Source organism: Falco naumanni, chromosome 3 (genome assembly GCF_017639655.2).
Source record: "Falco naumanni isolate bFalNau1 chromosome 3, bFalNau1.pat, whole genome shotgun sequence".
In the NCBI taxonomy this organism is placed as follows: Eukaryota; Metazoa; Chordata; class Aves; order Falconiformes; family Falconidae; genus Falco; species Falco naumanni.
The window spans coordinates 37778558-37796679 of record NC_054056.1 but is presented as its reverse complement, the minus strand read 5'-3'; the positions used below and the strand labels follow the sequence as shown (position 1 = coordinate 37796679).

The window sequence follows — 18122 nt, the reverse complement described above, 5'->3', positions numbered from 1 at the left end:
AACTCTATAGCAACTCCATCAGCTTGCTGATCTGAGGGAAAACTCGCAGATTTTCATGAGTTAGCTTTCCCTCCAAGCAGGGAAGATTTACCATGGCAAGTCAAACCCAGAAGAGGAAGCAGGAGAACACAAAAAGTGATGAGAGAATGAGAGGGCTATTGCTCCTTTCAGTGGCAGCCATTAGCCCAAACTAAGCATTATATGAACTCATGTCCTAAGGCTGTATCTATGTTACTCTTTCAGTCTGAAGAGCAGCGTGATTTTGAAGTGAATCCATGAAGTAATGGCCCTACTGAATGTTGGCTCAGTTTGAAGAATAGCTACAGTGCATCCAAACTAGATTCTTTTAGAAGGAAACTTGGCTGAAAACATTGTTCCAGCTGAAAACTACACCAAATACTAAACATCCATATGCCATCCAAAAGGCTCTTGAAAGGTTTAAGAGCTCAGAGCTACTCCGTAGTGCTTCTCATACTACACTGCAATGTATGAGATGAGCAGGTGCTGCGCTGTCTTCATGAAGATGAAAGTCCTGGTCTTTACAGGCCCTAAACAACCACCAGTCTCTGGGAGTAGCAAAATAGACATGTCTCTATTACAGAGATGCTCAGATCATTTTTACATGGGAACAAAGCACTGAGCTTTCCATTCATATAGGATATCAGCATCCTCAGACCCAAGATCACTAAATATTACAGTCCTCGAGAAGAGTGAACTTCCCCGCATTGCTGAACCCCACAGAAGACCCTTGTGAAAAATTATTCAGAGACCCGTCTTTGGTCTCCTACATACCTCACACTGCACTGTGCCAAGGCTGCTCATTTCAGCCAAGGAATTAAGCAGAGCCGGGTGGTGGTAGAACAGTCTTATCAACAGTTCCCAAGACGGTGAAGCAATCAGTCAGGGCCAGGATCCATTTATGGGCTTCAGTCATGAGCATCGGGAAATACGGCTGGGGACAGGACTGAAAGCAAGCTATAATGCATATCCAAGAGGCCCACCCAGGAGACAAGCTACCTGTAACATATGTCCAAGGTCCACTCAGGCAACAAGGTGTCCTGGTTCCAGCTGAGATACAGTTAATTTTCTTCTTAGTAGCTGGTGCAGGGCTGTGGTTTGTATTTGGTGTGAGAACAACCTTGATGGCACACTGATGGTTTTGGTTGTCGCTGGGTGATGTTCATACCAAGTCAAGGACTTTTCAGTTCCTCGGGCCCTGCCAGCGAGAGGGCTGGAGGGGCACGGGAAATGGGGAGGGGACATAGCCGAGACAGGTGAGCCCAACTATCCAAAGGGATATTCCATACCATATGACGTCATGCTGAGTATATAAACTGGGGGAAAAAGAAGGAAGGGGGGAGACAACATCTGGCATTATGGCATTTGTCTTCCTGAGTAACCGTTACGTGTGATGGAGCCCTGCTGTCCTGGGATGGCTGAACACCTGCCTGCCCATGGGAAGTGGGGAATGAATTCCTTGTTTTACTTTGCTTGCATGTGTGGCTTTTGCTTTTCCTATTAAATTGTTCTTATCCCAACCCGTGAGTTTTACATTCCTTTCAAATCCTCCTCCCCATCCCACTCCGGGTGGGGGGGAGTGAGCAAGCGGCTGTGTGGGGCTTGGTTGCCAGCCAGGGTTAAACCATGACACAGGGCTGGAGACAAGGCTGCCCACAAGGGACATTCAATGTTCATCCAGGAGACAGGACTGGAAATAGGTACACCTACAAAACGGCACTGTGCCCTCAGGACGCTGATATTCAGTCTCAGTGTCATACATTTTTCAGCTTAATGAACTGAAAAGACAGAGATGGGAAGTTTTCTAGAAACTTGAGCACTGCTAGTGCACAATCCTTCAAAACTATCTTGCAGGTGGGGGCAAGGATACCCACACTCTTCACATTACCATTGGCCCCTGAATGCCTTACTGATACTATGCTGACAGCACACAAAGAACTATCATAGGTAACGTAAGTTGCTCTAGACAGGGAAATGAAATGGAAATGACATTAAAGATACTGGTCTACAGCCATGTAGTGTTAACGCAGTCGTTTCAAGCAGCACAACCTGCCTATGCATTTATAGAGCAACACAAGCTAACACAAAAGCAAGTTCTGTGTCACTGTCACACTCACAGCCAGTCTGCAAGCACAGTCATCTTGCACAAAGTTCACAGAGAACAAATATATTGTCACCTGGCTGCAACACTTGGTAAAAAATGACAACACTATGTATCAGGGAATCAGTATACATCTTCTTCAGGTGAAGCACTGGAAGACATTCAGAAAGGCTTTTCAGGTCTAATTATTTCAGACAACACTTAAACAGTCCCCAATAAATAATTCCTGGCCTTTTCATTTTGATATAGTTCTCCTTTAAATGTACTCTCTAAAAATGTCTGTCAAAGCCTCATATTTACAGTCAATAGCTTCCACCAAAAAGTCATCTTTCCTTAACACCATTTACATTTTATTAGACAGTTATCCTGCATACAATGGAGCAATGATTGGTGCCTTGCAACAGTACAGTCACTGTCACTGTATTTCTCCATCGTTATACAAAAAAAAGCATAACTTAAAATTTTCAACAGCAAAACACAGATTAAAAAAATTAAAAATCCATAAGTGAAATCAGAACCAAAAAGAAGAGTTGGTGTTCTTAGCACCGTAGCACTAAACTTAGTTTAGTTTGAAGTTAGGAGAAACTGTAATACTTTCAAGATGATAAACACCAGTTTAACACTTAGGAACAGTTGCAGAGATCCACAAAACCACAGAAACAAGGGGTATGATCAGAACCTGTGGACCCAGGATTGTTTCCTAACTGTTGAGACTGCAACAGACTACCGCTTACAATGAGATATAAGCGTGCACTATGACTCTGCACACCTTGGTTTCCACTTCTAAGAAACTAGGCTAAACCAACAGTGATGGAGCTACAACCAGACACCCAGAACTCCATGTCTGGACAACTGGTGGAGAAGTGCAATGAGACACAATAACCCTGCAGAGAAAATACAGCCAGTCACTACAGAAACCTTTAAGTGGCTGACCACTCTGTTCCCCAAATCAAGGGTATCATATCAGCTTGCAGCCTGCCGGTAGTGTCTGTGTGTTCGGACTCTGCAGGGCTGAAACTCAAATTTTCTTTTTAAACTGCCACATGACAGGATTTCCTGAACAGAGTATTCTAAATGTCTACATTCAAAATGTTAGTAATTAAAAGCAATGAGTTCCACACGGAATAATAATAATAATAATAATAATAATAATAATAATAATAATAATAATAATAATAATAATAATAATAATAATAATAATAATAATAATAATAATAATAATTATTATTATTATTATTTATTATTTTAACTTTTATTTATTATTATTAAATAAAAAAGTGTAGATTGTATTTTTTAATCAAGAAGACAGCTTTGACTGTAGTTGAGCACTACCTTCAATAGTTATGAATTATTTGGAACACTTGAGCTTCTAGCTTCTTTTAGTTACCACATGTTCAAAATCTCAGAGAAAATCTGGAAATCACTGAAGGACTCACAATACCATTTTAAAGAAACACCTGATATTATTTTCATTAATTAAAAGCACTATTTTGATTCTGGGAAAAATAAAAAAGCAGCAATTTCTATAAATTATATTTCCTGTAGTAATTATTCTACAGTTTACGAACTTAGCAGAAATTATAAAAAAATCATATGCTGAACACTGAAACAAATTTAATTTGAGCAGCAAGACATCTCTCTTCTTATAGTACTAGTCTGAAATCCCTATGGTTGCTATAACTTCTAATAATGTAGTGAGTTTGTTGATGTTCAAAATCCTGATTTTCCCTGTATTTCTTTTCTAAACATCAGCACTCTATAAAAAAACCATTGCAGTTGAAACTGCAATTTGAAGGCATTTTGAACTGAGTTCAAAATGTAAGCAATGCCATTTTAGAGCCTATATTTCCCATAAGAGTCTGTTTGACCGCATGTATTTGAATCTTTTTTTCTTAGTGTTAATAGTTTTACCACCTGATGCTACCAAAAGGCCATCAAGATGACAGTGGAAATGATAAAAAAAGTCGCACTGACTGCACATAATGTGCTGTCCAATAAATAAAGAAACTTTATTCTGTATTTATTGCTCCTTCCCTCTCTCCTCATTTCTTTCGTTGGAAGCTTTCAGCTCAAAGAGAATGAGCTAAGATTTTTCGAGCAGTAGTTGATGGTGAATCTTTCCCATCAGGCTTCACACTATCATATTGCAAACCCACAGACCTAAAAGATACTACTTTTAGAGAGTCTCCAATTTAAAAATAAAGGAGGTATCACAGTGTGACAATCTTGGCAGAGCAGTGATGCCACAGCAGAGAATGCATGCCTTGGCAGACCTGAATGCTTCATTCAGCCTCTGAAATCGTCTGTCCTCCGTGCAAATACAGCTCCCCCTCCTCCTCCCTGCTTCCCTTCCATGTGGGACCATCTAACGAAAGAACTGAAAGAAAGAAATCAACTTGTCTCCATGGAGTAGAGCTTATAGGTCTGATCCTTTTAAAAAGCAATATGTCAATTCAACAAAGTAAAACTTCAATATTTATCTCTGTACAAACTGTGTTATGAAAGTTTATTTTTCATTTCATTCAATTTAATTCCATTCAATAACTTTCCATTATATTTTTTTCATATATAAAAAATATTATTTCACCTTCCTGATATAAAAATGATCCAACAGAAAATTACCTTGCATTTCTGCTTTGAAACTCTTCAAAATTATTCCTGCAGATTTTCAAGGGGCCGAAGTTCAAAAACTGAGAACTTGTAATCTAATACAGATCATTTAAATTTAGTTGTGATTTTACTGGTCTTTTCAAAGTCTCTGCATTCTCTTGCAATTCCATCCTACAAGAAGGACCAATGTCAAACCAACGCTGTAAGGTGGGTTTTTTTGAGATTAACCTCTAACCATGCCACAGATAGTATCTAAATAGATACTGCCAAGCTTGTGAAAATCAATATAGAAGTAAATCTACAGAATGTACTTCTAACCAGACATTTAGTATCTTTATTTCCATAGTTCTTTTCCATAAGGATGATGCAACAGCTCCACTAGCAGTTTAAACAAGCAAAATCAAAGGTCATTTTCCAAGTTCTTTACCCAAGCAATACCTTTGAAATTAATGAGAGGTCACTGAATTAAAGAGCAGATGCAGGATTTGTATCTTCCATTAAAAGGCCTCCTGCCTGCTTACAAGTCACATTACAAAGTACTGAGATTTGGCTGCAACTAAACATCAGTTGAAATGGATTTAGTGATTTAATTTTTTTAATAGAGTACTTGTAAACTTTAGCAACATCGGTGCAATACTTTCAGACTGAACAATTCAAAGGACCCTAAGGGAGGAAGGCAAGCACATTTCCTTGAAACAGATAAAATGTCAGCTGCAGTAAGTGCTTGTGTTTGCATATAAGATTATATTTATAGCTATTATCAAGAAATATAGCATGTAATATTTCTGACAAACCTCAATGGAAGTACTTTATTCACTCAGACTGTGAGCATCTATGAAAGTGTTATCATCTTTTCCAAACTTTACTGCCTGTAGTCTTGCAGCCTCAGATCCTGACCCAGGAACCATTACTGAACTGGGTTTGTTAGCAAAAGACATAGGAGACTATGTACGTATTTTTCATCATTATGAAATGATGATAAAGCAAAGAATGACATACCTCCAAAAGCCAAAAGAGAAAGTCAGAAGGGGATTCTGGTTTAACTGAAGACAGTAGATTGGAAAGTCATGTATCTACTCCTAGATCAGCTAAGAACCAGAGATGACCAACAGAGAAAAAAAAAAATCTCTGTCCTTTTAGACACATCTTATTTTTCAGAGAGGGTTAATTGGTAAGGAATTTCAGCTATTAAGACTTCAGGGTCCTTCGGTCTTGACACTCATGAATATGACATCATTCCAGTAAAATAAATTATTTACTTCATCAGACATTCCAGAGTGGCAGAATCATTGAATCATATGGAATAGATCACTGTTCATCAAAAGACCTACACCTTTCTAGTATCAACAAAAGAGAGAAGGAGGGAGAGAAGGAACAGCCAGAAATATGACAAGAAGCTAAATCAGAACTGAAATTCTAAGAAAAATATGGAAGTAGTAGAAAACATTAGATTGCAAGGAGGCCAGAAAATGATATTAAGAATATCAAGTCATGGTTTTATACCCCCCAAAAAGTGTGTAGCAGATATAATTCTTCCTTGTTTACATCACCAACTATGTAGAACAAGAAACAAAATGGCAGCTCAGAACGAAAGCACATGGATGCCTGCTGGTGCTCTGTAATGCAAGAATACATCAACACGACTGGCCTGTGCAGCACTGGGCCAGGAAGGTCCTGCTCGACCCAAGGTCATTTCAGTTACTGTCTTGGTATAACCAGCCCTGATCCAGCCACCAATCTGCCCTGTGTTAGATTGCACCCTGCATCACAATGAACAGCAAATGCTTCTCCTCCCTTCTTTGATGAAAGATACTCAGTTATATTTCACAAGCTAAATGCAAGCCGCTTGAACTCTGAACAGCAAAACAGTAACATCAAAACAACTTATTCCTGTGATTAATTTGCATAAAAAAGCAAAACAAACCTTTTAAATCCTACCTTAATCACTGGATTAGGTTAAGACTATTTAGCATTACTACTGCTTCACATCACTTAATATAGCTTTAAACTTTAACAGGATAAAGTAAAAAACAAAAACCAAGAAACAGTAGATCAAAAAATTTCTACCTCAGGCTGGTTACACTCTTAATTAATGATGTGCTGCTGTTAAAATACTCAGGATAAATGCAGTACTGTTTTTCACTAAGTCAGCAGTAATGCAGAAAGCTGTACATTAACCATAATATCTTTTTAAATGAGTAGCCACAATTCTATCTCTTCACTGTCTATATCCTGCATTATTTTCAAAAATTCAGATCATCCATAGCCTACATTTTCAGCAAATGCTTTAAATAATCAGAACCTGACAAGGTTATATTATGCATGATAACAGAGCTTTCTTTAACTTTTACTCATCAATGAATAAAAGCCATGCTTATTTAAACATCATTGATGTTAGGAGGTTCATGTCACAGATTCTCTTAATAATATGAACGAGGGCATTTACTGTAATTACATCAATAACCCCTTCTCTTGTTTGGGTCCTCTTTTTAAGCTGAATATAAACTGTCATACAAATTCATTGCAAAGAAATAAAGCAATGTATTATCACTGCCTCACTGCAGAAACAGAGATTAATCTTGAAACAGTTGTGAATTCCTGGGCCACTAAACAAAACACATTTAGAGGCATTAACAGATTTTATTTTTATTTTGTTCTTTTCTCTGCGATATGGATCAGTAAAGACAAAAGCTAACTGGTTTAAGTGGAAACCTATACAAAAATTAAAGCAGAAGGCATGAAAAAAGAGTTTTGGTTGATTCTTCACTTCAAAGGTGCTAAAACGAAGATTTTATTAGCAAAGCTGGTTGTAGCGATGTTTACATGGATTTAAAAGAAAGTTCAGAATCAGAACAAAAGTGAGTTGTAGTACAATCAGATGCTTATAGTGGTAAGGAGGTTAACGCACAACATTTTGCTGTTTCTATAACTTCTGATTAGAGCCAAAAATAGAGATTCAGGGAAGGTGAAGGCCTTGAAAAGTCTTCAACTTCAAACGTAAATGCTAATGCCTTCTTAATGATAGCACTAACTGAAAACACTGGGAAAAGTGAAGTCAAGAGGAAAGGCAGGGAGAAGAGGTAGATGACAGAAGAATACCCAGTAACAAAAGCATTACTCTTTTGACATCTAACTTCCAAGTTGTTTTTTTTTTTTTAAATAAGAAAAAAACATCTGGGAAACATAAATACGGAAGCTGTTTCAGACCAATGCCTTTTTTTTTTTATTTTAATGCATAAGCTACACCTCCCTTTTCAAGAGCAGATTTATAAACACCATTATGTGTGGATAAGCTATCTTTTGCTCATTTCTGCAAAAGGATTAACATGGACTGGACAGGGAAAATTAGAAAGCTTTGCAAAAGCTTTTCATATATGAAGTCACTTTATGTCCTGACGTTTACATATCACTAGGAAGGAAAATGCATTCTATTGTGATGTAACATATTCAGCAGACTAGGATAGGAAGTGGAAATGATGATTACTTGGAATTATTAATAGGGTCTTCTGTTCTCATCAGCAACTTGCAATGATTATTTTATCCTTACAGCTACACTTGCCAATTTGCATACACTGTATTTCATTGAGAAATTATTTGGCCATGAACTTCCAAAGATCTGCCAGAGCTTTCTGTTAATCAGCTAGAAGGGGAAAATTGGATAGCTGAACTACAAAGCACTGATCATAATTGGATCAGTCATATAAGTATAATAAAGAAAATTCTTTTAAGGTTCTGTATCTACTAGTCTAGCTTTTTGACTAAAAGTGACTCAATATAGACTAATGCTTCCAGATCAATGTTGTTGAAATGCTGTTATTGCATCAGGTTGAACTGGTTGTAATGGGTTTAGATTAAAATACTAACTTAGACACTGATTTTTAGAATAAACAGATTTCATAATGAGTAATGTAGAAGTAAAAAGTTATACTTAACTGCATTACACCACCCCATCTATATATGTCTCAGCATATATAGTAACGTAGTAACTCTCAACATCAGGGTAAGATCATGTAAATACTGGGAGTTAAATCCCAGGTACATCATAAACTTATTGTGAGGATAACTCTGTGTGTATTATTCAGTAAACCCATAAACCTGAGCCAAAAATTAAGGATTAATGATTGTGTCTGTTTTACACTAGCAGACCAGGGGAAAAAAGGTAGTGATAGAAGGAATCTATCTTCTTAGGAAGATAGAAGGAAAAAAGAAGGGAAACTATAACTTTGGTGTGACTGTTGGTGCTGCATTCTCTATGTGGTGCCCAATATTGTGAAAAGAAGACTGCAGCCTTCAGATGGCCTAGGTGAGGGGGGAACTCCCACCTGCCAGATCTATCCTGCCCTCATGGCCCTACACCCTCCTTGCTTTCAGCCAGCAAAGGTATCTTGCCAAGACTGCTTGACTCCTTTCATGCAGGGCCTAAGGTAGAACACACTTGCTTCCACCAGGTTTCAATCAGGCAGCTCCACAGAAAAGTTACTACCACTATGAGATCAGTAGTCCTCCATACCAGAAGTGTCCAAAGCAGAGTGTTCACGTGCCAGGCGTTGTGCAAGACAAGTCACTGGACTGCAGGAACAAAGTAATTTTTGACCATTAATACGTAAAAACAAACAAACAAAAAGTGTTTATTTATTTCAATTTTATCTCGTCCCTTTGTAAATACCCGGTTTTGTTTATGTTTTGTAAGGTTCATAATATATTACTACAGTAGTGCATGTATATAATCTTTAAATATATCCATATATTGCAGGTCCATACTCAAAAATGTTTTACTGATAGGGGTGCACGATCCAAAAAGTTTGGAAATCACTGCTCTAATCCAGAACCTGCTACCAAGTCAGTCCTCTTGAAACTGATGTCTGATTTTGGGGGGGCACATGCCATTGCTGTGAAGCTAGCTGAAGCTTCCACTGTAGCTAGAACATTTCTACCAAATATTGGGGACCTATAATTCTTTCTTTTTTCTGATGACCTTTAAAGAAAATATTTTTATCTAAGTGAAAAATATTCCTTTCATGGTAGCCACTGGCTCCTGTTAGCCATTCATGAATACAGTAAAGATCAGTAGCTATACTGGGAACCTTGAAAGTAACTTTCACAGGATATTTGAAATTAGGCAAACTTCACACTGTACTCTGTTTGATGTTAATCCTACTGCAGCTATATTCACAGCCATCTGTGTGATATCATTTGTGATGGTTTTCAAAATAAAATGCCGAAGGAAGATTTAAATTAAAACAATACAACTAGTTAATGTTGACCTAGTTGCTTCAAGATAACAGAGTGGACAAAAATGCAAAAGTTGTACTATATCTTCCTTCTCTATACCCAGTAAGGTGTGGATATTGCCCTATAGAGGGTGATGTAGAGGGCTGGTGCACAAGAGTCTTGTATTTTTAAAAAAATCTTTCTTTGTGCAAATGAGCACTGTGGAGGAACCAGGTGAAAATAAAAGGGGTAGAGGAAAGCCAGAAGGAGGCAGAATATTTATTCATGATTAGCAGTAACTGAGACCACATCTACTATGATCTGAAAGCACAAGGGATTTAAAAGCCTCTTCAAGTTTAACGTATTAAAATCTATAAAATCTTCCTTAACTGCTGAAATGGCAACATGCCTAGAGAGCATATTACGTTAGCCATTCAAAGTACATTGCTATCCAGTTCTGAGATGCCTGTGGAACCAGAACTGTATTCATTTACGACATTCCAGGAATTCAACTGTATATATTAATAACTCTTCCCATGCACTTTTGATATTCGATATACTTGAGTACCAAGGAATTCATAGCTCAGATTCTACTACAGAACAATCACAGTTGTAGCAGCACCATTAAGATGTTTCTGTCATCCTTCAAAAGTATACAGTGAACACAAAAGAAAATCAACGCCAATCCTTGTGTAAATTATCACATATGAACAAGAAGACATTACCTAATAGTTAAGAGTAATAGCACTGGCAATTCACTGAAGGGAGAAAGACTGGGAAAAAAACTAACCCATGTCTTTTCAAAGTGAATTGCTAAGTCTTAAATTTCCTGTATCAAACACTACGGCTAAATACAACAAAATTACATTTTTTTCATCAAGACAGATCATGGCAAGACACAGGATCCACTTTCTATGTGACAGCAGAAATTACTGCTGTTGAAAGGCGTGTATTTTTGAAAGCTATGACCGATGAGTCTATAACTTCTACCAATGCACTTTTATTGAAAAGCTCCAGTCACTTAAAAAGATTGCATTGGAAAACAACTATGCTTTTATTAAAATCAAGAACCCAACAAAGCCAGCTTAATGCAAAAGTAACTTAGTCATTTGCTAGGGACAGATAAACTAGCCTGGATGAGGTTTTGGCAGGAAGTGTTAGTAACTGTTCCCATACCTGCACTTGGTGAAAGGTGATCACGACATCCCGAAGCAAGGAAGTGCGGAGAGCAGGAGGTAAGGGCTTTATTTTGGCAGATTGCAGTGTTTAGTGAGTTAGGTGGAACATAAATATAGTCAATGGAGAAAAAAAGGTATCAAAACAGAAGATGTTCAAGACAGAAGTCAAGGTCATCTACACAAGCTCAGATGGTGAGAAGCAGAAGGTAGCGGTGGTGAAGGGAGAGAAAATACTATGCCTGACTGCAGTTATTTCTTTGAAACTCAATACAAAATTTAATTTATTTCCTCAAGAACAGCAGCAAGATAGGCTTTGCCTTCATCTTTGGGGAAAAAAAAATAAATAAAATATGGTTTGTCTGGATTTCTGGGAAGCCTTCAGCTGGCTCTATTTTGATGTACTCCTTGTAAAAATGCATTGTTACACAACTTCTGCTTCATGACAGTTTCATTTCTAAACTGCTCTGGGAATAAATCATGTTTTTTCTGGAGGGATGCTGTTGTCTACAGGACTAATGGAGTTTCATAATGTGAAAAATCTGCATCAGGAAAAGAGCTAGGTATCTGCCGAAGGCAATCCAGCAGAATCGTATCAACTTCTTCTGCCTAATTCTGTTGTTGTAAAGATTTGTTTGAAGCCCTGTTCAGGTATTTTCTGCTTCTCATTTCTCTGTACAGGGTTCCAGATATGCAGGGATCCTAACAACCAGATCAGCAACAGACATACAGGTGTAATGACTACTTATAGCCGCAAATTAAGCCAGTAAGATCTCTCCAGCAATTAGTCCTAAATTTCTCAGATTATGTAGCCAGGATAAATGGGTGGTTTTAACCTTTGTCTTTGGTCCTCCAACTGTAAGCAGGACATGATGTGGTTCCGACTCCTCTGCCTTATTCTCCTGCTCTTCTCTAGAGTCTGCTCCTGTTACATTTTCCTCATCCTGCTCCATCCCACTCTCCATTTCTCAGACTCTCAGATTCTGGTGTGTAGCCATTAAATACAAATCTTCACTTTATAGACTGAATCTGGGTTCTTCCATGTGTCTCACCCATGTTCCAAACAAAGATTCCTCCTCCCCAACTTTTCCTCCCATACATGCATGTACCTAGGACGCTAAACGCACGTGGAGGTCTGCTTCTTGGCCTCTTGCCATTGGACTCAGAAGGACCCCTCCTTACTCCGACAACACAGAGGGAATGATGGAATAACACCAAAAGGTCTTCCCTCCCAGCTCCAGTATTCTGCCCCATCATACACCGAATTAGGTTTACAGCAACAAGCACTATAGGAAAACAGGGATTTATCTCTGTAACTGTGCAAAGGTACGTTTAGTTCCTCTGTTAATAGCAAGGTCTTCTGGTGCAAATCCGTAACAACAACAACGATGATGATGATAGCCAAAATTTTCTTCTAAACCCCAGTATCTGCATCTTGAGAAGGAAATATTCAACCTGGAAGGTGCATGTTCGTGAAATAAGGAACAACTGAAAACTCGGTTTAATACAAACCAGCAGGCAACATTAATGACAGACGCAACTACAGTCTCTGTAGTTTTGATTACTCACAACTGACCCCTTGAAGCACCTTGGGTATCTTACTTCTCTTTCAGCATTTGATTCGATTGCCCATGGCTATGAAATACTGCTACCATGTTACAGAGTTTGTTCTCAGCTGTGAAGTAGCTGTTTGTAAGATACCACAAAAAAGGTATCTAGTATTTTTGACCCACAAGCAGTACGCACTAAAAATGAACCTTCCTGGGCAAGTTTTATCAAACTTTCCTGCAAACACTCTAAATTCAAGAACTTTATAATAACAAGGCGCTTTCCCTCAGCATTATCATCAATCTTCTCTTCTTTCAAACCTATCCAAAACAATTTCAACATCCGATAAGTAAGGATGGGGACAAAAAGAATGGTGTCAAATTATTAAAGCAGAGCCGAGCAAGGTATCATAAAAAGGAGAGCTAGAAGGGCTGTAGAGAAATAGTCTTGTCACTTGTGTCCCATTCTTGATAGATATTCTACATGTCCTTAAGCTTCAAATGACAGTTTTTACAGCCTCCTTAGGCAATCCATTACAGTGCTTATCCATCCTTAATGGTAAACCATATTGCTCTAATTTTTCAACAAATGCCTTGTCAAAAAGTAGTCTGAAAACAGAACCTCACTCTGTAAGACATCACCAGGTTTTGCATTAACAACATTGTATTTCCTAAGAGCAGTATTTCAAATTAGCGCAATATTCAAGTGTCAGGCTTACAATAACACATTTAAATTGTGAATGTAAAAACTGGAAAGATTTTTCAGATATCTTAGCATCATCCTGGAAGTGCACTAAGGTAGACAGTACACTACTAAGTACAGTCTTCATTGGCTGACATATGTAAGTTGGTATGCAAAGTATCAGATGTTTTTTCTCTTGTCACTATTCTGCTTTTTTGTGGGCTGGTTGGTTTGTGTTTTGTTTTTTTTCTTCCTGTTATTAGTGAATCAAGAAACAATGAAAGGCTTGAGCTAACTAAGAGAGAATCTAAGTGATACAGGCTGAAAGTCTTATCTGAGACTGCCAGATAAGACCCTTTCTTAGGGCAATAGAGAGAAAAATATCTGTATCTGTATCATCATAGCTTCTCTGCAGTAGCTTTTGATGAGATTAAAATAAAATCTGATACCTTAATTTAATAAATATGCCAGTGTTATGAGTTTGGCAATGCTGAATATTACTGTGTTACTGCTCTCATGGAGGTGACATCTCAGGAGGGTACTTGGCAAACAGGGAAAGAGGGAGAGCATCTGTGGTGGGGGTGTTTTAAAAGTCTTGTTGGAGTTGGTGCCTTCAGAGACAGATCTATCTGGGAACTATACGATCCATAATACTATTGTAAAAGATATGGATGTGCTGTGAAAAAAGAAAATTACACCAGACCTGTTTGCTTGGACATTTGCTGGAAATTTGCCTTTCAGCAACAGAAGCTTATCTGCTGCAAAACTGTGAAACCAGTTAGTTCAGTCCAGAAGATCAGCAGGACTAACTTGTTTTCTTGACATGCCTTGTTGTGGAGAACCAGCACAATGACCCCACAAATGTTATATTACTCAAAATACAGAAGAGTTGTACAACCTTTTACTTTATCTCATTTTCCTGCTTTTGTACCAACTTCTCTCAATATATTTTTAACCGTTTCCCTAAATACTGACTGGACATTCATACAGTGAGTACAGACAGGCTCAAGCTTAATCTTGTATCAGGCTGCTCTGAATGATCAGATCAAAAGTCTGATATTTTAATCCAATAAACTGTCAATCTGCAGAATATTAGTAACATAACTAATCACATTTTTAGTATTAATTGTACCAAATGTTCCAACCACAGTTTATTTCATTGAATGAACATTTTCTTCAAATTTTCCTTTTTTTGATAGCGGTCTCTAATTTATTGACCAAGTCTAATACGATACAGAGTTCACCACCCTTCAGGTCTCTGCATCTCATAGCCAAAATATTAAGAGGTGGCGAGTACAAGGTGAAACAGAAGTATTGAAAACACCAACCACAGTATTTCCCCGATCACTTTTTCTTACTTATAAAACATATTCCCTGACTCGAACAATCTTACATGTGACAGTGCACATGAAGCCAAAGACATCAACTGTCAAGGTCAAACTGGCATAGAGAAGTAGGTTTGGTATGCTATAATACTTGTCACAACAAGCAGAAGATGTCCACTCCGCTTCTTGACAACTTACTGCATTTCACACAGTTTATTTCCAAGCAAAGACTACGGAGTACCTAAATGCTGTGTTTAGGCATGTAAACCAGTAGTCTGATTTTCAGAAGTACTGAGCTTCAGCTAGTACCTAGCAGACATACATTAGCACAGTGTCCAATCACTCATCAGCTAGCAACCCAACATCTAAAAAATCACCTACAATTGTTGTGGTAGGTAAGCAGATTGTTGGAGAAGATTAATAATATGGGGGAGAATCCCTAAATGACTTGGCTAAGCTGTAGACTGAAAACTGACACAGGAAATAAAACCCCACCTCAATAAAGGGACCAAGCATTCAAACCACATTGTTCATTCTTAGTTGTGGTCTGAAAAAAACTCCTTCAGTTTCTTTCCTTCTAAGATTATCCAAATGAACTCCTCAAGGATTCTGAATGTAAAGAAAAATACCATCTCTTCAACTTTTTCCCAAGAAAATGTATCTCTCTTTGTTTTGGTTTTTTTGAGGAGCTATTTAGGTTTTTTAAGGTTTGGGAGTTTTTAATTTATGCCTTTTATTGATAGCAAAAAAACCTTTTTAATTTATGCCTTTTAGAGATAGCAAAAAACCCCTCAAATAATGCAAAGACTTCAAAGAAAACATTATAGAATAACAAACAGTTGCACATTTCCCCACCCTTTTGATGTAATTAAATGTTTCCTTCCAGATCATTTCATTCTTGTACTGGCTTAGTAGCATTATATCCAAAGATGCATGATTACCCAAAGAAATTCTTCCTAGTAAAGAAAATTTGGAGTTTTTTCCTCTCTACTACCTTGAAATCTGTAACATGTTTTTATTAGCATATTCTGTTTTACCACATGCCAAATAACGCATTATAAGCTTTATACAAGATCTGGAAATATATCAGATAGTACCGTGCTTAGCATTGACTAAACATTCCTCATCAACGTAGCTAGATTTGAGTTAGTCTAAAACATCATTGCATGCATGGCTCACCTTTCATTTTAGTTTCCCTACTCAAGACCTGACATCAATTTTGTACCTGCTCGGGTTTTTTTTAATGCAACTGCCATCAAATAAGACACAGTACAGACATGAATCAAGTGACACAAATTAATACCAACAGACCCAATGCAACATTTTCCCCCTGCTCACCCTGGGTTGAGGCATTCTAAGGGATAATGATGCTCAGTATTGGTTCCACCAACATTAGCACTGTCCTTCAAAGTAACAGTGCATCTTTGAAGTAAACCTCCTACTTTTATCCACTCACCAAGCTTTAGTTTGCATCATGAAGTGGTCTTGTGGCACACCAACTGAACTGTTTTCTCAAACTAACCTGGAAGAGGGTCTCTAGGAGCCTAGCTTTACTTCAACAACTAATGGCAGGCCAATCCATGGGACCAAACTAAAATCTGTTATAAATCCCCTCGAAATGCTTACAATATGGATGCTGTGTTCACAGAACCATGTTTCCTTCTGCTGAGCCCCAAGAACTGTGCTGTTCACCTACTAATGCAGACACAGCTATAAGCTGAGGAGGTTTGAATAAAAAAAAATATAAAAAATAAAAATAAAAAAAGAACAGTCAAATGAGAAATCGGAGAAAGGACACTTCTATCTACTTCTAAATTATTCTTCACATTTACCAACACAGCGTTTCATGGATTCTACATAATACTTCTGAGAAAGAGGGAAATTACATATGCTGTACTTACATCTTTCTGCTATCAGCAGACATGAAGCTCTAAGGTAAAATTTTATGACTGGAAGACAGCATGTTTATTATGGATTGGGAGGAGGGCTGGACACGACACTTGTTAAGCTCCTGTTCACTAAGAAAAGACTTTCTATTATGTTCTTGACTACAAAAGAGAAAGTACAATACTGAGATTTTTTTTTTTTTGGTCACATATTCACAACTAAAGAAGGAAATTCCCTGTGAATAGATTCTGCCCTTAAAATGTACTGCTGTTCAACATTTCTTTATTGTTAGAGGACCCCAAACTAGACAGGATTGTAGGATGGATGTACATAGATCTTTTCCAAGGACAACTGAAAGGCTTCTACACAACTCTTATTTTCCCCACACACAATTTTCTTAAGAGTAGAAAATAGAAATTTAACACTTATTCAGAAAAAGAAAAAAAAAACACACACCACCTCCTCCTTCAGACAACTAAAGGTTTATATTCCACTTTTCTTTAGCCCATGTGTCTTCACAGCTGGGTCTGGCTTTGTCACTTGGTCTTACCCAAATGAAGAATGACTTGAGATGATGCAAATCTATACAGTCACACTCGGCCCTTAGAAATTTCATGCCATTTTACTCCAGTTTACTCAGAGATTTGGCTGACTGCTTCCTCACGTTCACTGCAGACTGTGCATGAACTCATAATCTTGCTGGTCTGCATACAAACTGGGGATTTCCTGCTTTTGATTGTAATTCCTTTGCCTGCTGTACCCTGAATTCTCTGACATCTTCCCTCCTTGACCAAGTTACATCACTCTTTGGGAGTGGAGCAATCTCTGCATCTTTTTAAAGGGTTCCACTGACCTGGTCACTTATAGCAACATAAAGTCATGTGAAATAGTGTGTGTGTGGGGGGGGGGGGGACCAGCAACAACAACAAAAAAACCCCAACCAAACCCAAAAACGAACCACAAAATGCTGTCTTACCACAGCTAAATATTCAGACTTTCAGAATTTGAGAGAGGTTTTCAGGAACTCACATTCTCAAAAACCTGCCTGCTTTTATTGCCATTTTGTATTTTATTTCAGATAAACTTCTTTATTAATTCTGTTGACAAAAGTTCATCCAAGCATGACTTGTTAAGCTTTAGACAATCCACAATGAAGATGAGCAACAGTGTGACAAAACTTTAAGCTTATCCAGCTTCTAAATTACTGATCAAACACACATTCCAGAATGAGATGAATCTCTGAGATACAGCATTTGCTGTCAAAAGTTTAGTCAAAATCTTCTCTGTTCACTGGTGAAATGCCCATCTTCTTAAATATCACCACTTTAAAAATCTTACTACATTTCTTGAATATAGCCACTATTAATATCATGCTATTGACTTATGTTTAAAAATACAATTAAAAAAATTAGTCTGCATTTTCATACATAATGATAAAATATTGATCCTTTTTATTTCTTCTCTGAAATAATTGAGCATTTTTTATTTTTAAAAGTTAAATTTAAAATTTACATTTAATTAAATGGGGTTGGGGTGTATGTGTGTATTTTTGTTTTAAATTTAGAA

General features: G+C 37.6%; 1 protein-coding gene across 9 annotated transcripts in view; it reads right to left on the bottom strand.

Moving 5' to 3' along the window:
* CTNND2 (catenin delta 2) overlaps positions 1 to 18122 on the bottom strand; it is a 680248-nt gene that overhangs the window by 398406 nt on the left and 263720 nt on the right. The window lies entirely within an intron of this gene.